This window comes from Chlorocebus sabaeus, chromosome 12, assembly GCF_047675955.1.
Source record: "Chlorocebus sabaeus isolate Y175 chromosome 12, mChlSab1.0.hap1, whole genome shotgun sequence".
NCBI lineage: Eukaryota > Metazoa > Chordata > Mammalia > Primates > Cercopithecidae > Chlorocebus > Chlorocebus sabaeus.
Genome location: NC_132915.1, coordinates 27,168,545 through 27,171,442, shown reverse-complemented (window position 1 = coordinate 27,171,442; position 2,898 = coordinate 27,168,545).

Here is a 2,898-nt window from a genome sequence, read left to right as displayed (position 1 = left end):
CGGAGTCTCGCTCTGTCACCCAGACTGGAGTGCAGTGACGCAATCTTGGCTCACTGCAGGCTCCGCCTCCTGGGTTCACGCCATTCTCCTGCCTCAGCCTCCCGAGTAGCTGGGACTACAGGCGCCCGCCACCACGCCCGGCTAATTTTTCGTATTTTTAGTAGAGACGGGGTTTCACTGTGTTAGCCAGGGTGGTCTCGATCTCCTGACCTCATGATCCGCCCGCCTCAGCCTCCCAAAGTGCTGGGATTACAGGCGTGAGCCACTGCCCGGGGAAATAATTTTTTTTTGTAAATATAGAAAACTAATTTGCTGTATAAACCAAGAAAAATCTTTTCATACCTAATTTCAGGAATGATATAACATTACTTCTGCCACATTCTCATTATGGAAGGACATTACAGAAATGTGTGAATACCAGGAGGCAGGATTACTGGGGGGCACCTTACAGGCTGGCTACCAACCATCAGAATAAAGTATGTAATTAACCTTATAGAGGAAAGGAAAACATTAGTTAGAATTTAAAATGTATTAATAAAAGACTTAGGAATAGAAGTTTTTATACTGATAGTTTCTAAAAATCTATAAGAAACGTGATACTTCATGGTGAAATTCTAGATGCTTTATCCTTAAAGTTAGAAACTAGACAAGAATGTTCCCTTCACCACTACTAATCAAGATCGTAGGCTGGGTACAGTGGCTTATGCCTGTAATCCCAGCATTTGGGAGGCCAAGGCAGGAGGATGGCTTGAGCCTAAGAGTATGAGACTAGCCTAGGCAACATGGTGAAACCCTGTATCTGCAATAAATACAAAAATCAGCTGGGCATGGTGGTGCATGCCTATAATCCCAGCTACTAGGGAAAGTGATGTGGGAGGATGGCTTGAGCTCAGGAGGTTGAAGTTGCAGTGAGTTATTATAACTTGCCACTGCACTCCAGCCTGGGTGATAGTGGGAGACCCTGTTCCCCTCTGCCCCGCAAAAAATTGTAGAAGTTCTAGCTAATGCAGTAACACAAGAAAAACAAAAAACAAAGGCATAGGAATGAAAAAGAAGAGGCAAATTTTTCTTTCTTTTTTTTTTAATTTTTATTTTTCTGGGACAGACTCTTACTCTATCAACCAAGCTAGAATACAGTGGTACGATCTTGGCTGACTGGAACCTCTGCCTCCCCAGTTCAAGCGATTCTTACGCTTCAGCCTCCTGAACAGCTGGGATTACAGATGTGTACCACCACGCTCACCTAATTTTCGTATTTTAATAGAGATAGGGTTTCACCATGTTGGCCAGGCTAGTCTTGAACTCCTGGCCTCGTGTGATTCATCCTCCCTCGTCTCCCAAAGTGCTGGGATTACAGGCATGAGCCACCAAACCTGGTCATAAAATTTTCAACATTGGACATGATAGGAGTGTCTAAATAGAAAAATCCAAGTGTACAATTAGACGTAATAATAGAGATACTAGTAGGTATACTTTCAACAGACTTACAGAAATAAAAACCTTTCTTACAAATCATTTAGTCTACATAATTGCTATAGTTTGGATGTAGTTTGTTCCTGCCGAAACTCATGTTGGAATTCAAGTTTTGATGCAGCAGTGTTGGGAGGTAGGGCCTAGTGGGAAGTGTTAAAGTCATCGGGGTGGATCCCTCGTGGATAGATTAATGCCATCTCTGGGGACTGGATTGGTTATCTGAGATTGGGTTGTTGCCTTTCACATTTGGTCTTTTTGCACATGCCCGCTTCCTCTTCTGCTTTCTGCCATGAGTTGAAGTGCATGAGACTGTCACCAGATGGGCTACCAAATTCTGGATTGCCCAGCCACCAGAATTACGAGCCAAAGAAACTTCTTTATAAATTACCCAGTCTCACGTATTTTTTTCTTCTTCTTCTGGGCAACCCCCTGGATGAGAATAGGTTCAGAGAGACTTTCCAGTCTCATGTGTTTTGTTATGAGAGCCCAAAATAGATTAAAACAATAATTTTAAAAGGTCCCATTCAAAGTATCAAACAAAAACTGTAAGGTCCTGAGCTGGGTGCAGTGGTGTAGTATGCCTGTAACCTCAGCTACTTGGCAGGCGAATAGGGGAGGAACACTTGGCCCCAGAAGTCTGAGACCAGGTTGGGCAACATAGTGAAGTGCATCTTAAAAAAAATTATAAAGTTAAGTTTCAAAATATGTGTAAGAATGTTCTGGAAAAATGTATGAAACATTTCAAGGATCATAAATATCTGAATAAAAGAAAACATAAACTAATATTATAGATGAAATGAGCCAATATTTTAAAGCTGTCAAGTGGTCTGAATTCATCTATACATTTAAGCCATTCCAAAATCTTGGAGATAGCTTTGAACAGTGTCAGCTAAGTAGGAATTTTGTTACCCAGGCATCCCTTCATTGAATGGTTGTGGGTTAAGGTGAGCCATGAGAAAAAATTTTCTTGGGGATTGGAAGGTGGAGGTGAAGTAGTAACCACTTTTATGCCCTGAAGGTCAGTATAGGGCCAGGCCCTGTTGCGGCTCATGAAATAGCAGCTGGGCCAGCTTTGTGTGGCAGCTCCATGAGGAAGGGTGCTGGCGTATGCTGCTGGTCATCACGAAGGTTGAGGACAGTGACAGATAGACATGGGTTTGCCTTTACGCAAAGAGTATAATCAAAAATGAAATCCTAATTATTCCTGGTCTTTCCCGTTCATCTTCTTTCCCTACTGCTGCCTCTGGTGACTTGAGGTCTACACCAGACATAGAACCAATGACCTTGCATAAAATGTTTACTTCCCACAATTGTAGGAGGTCTCAGCCCTATAATAAATCCCATATCACTCACAGTGGTTCTGTGTTTCTGATCAACCCCTAAACTAACACAATCCCAAACAGAAATTTCATTGAAATTCACAGG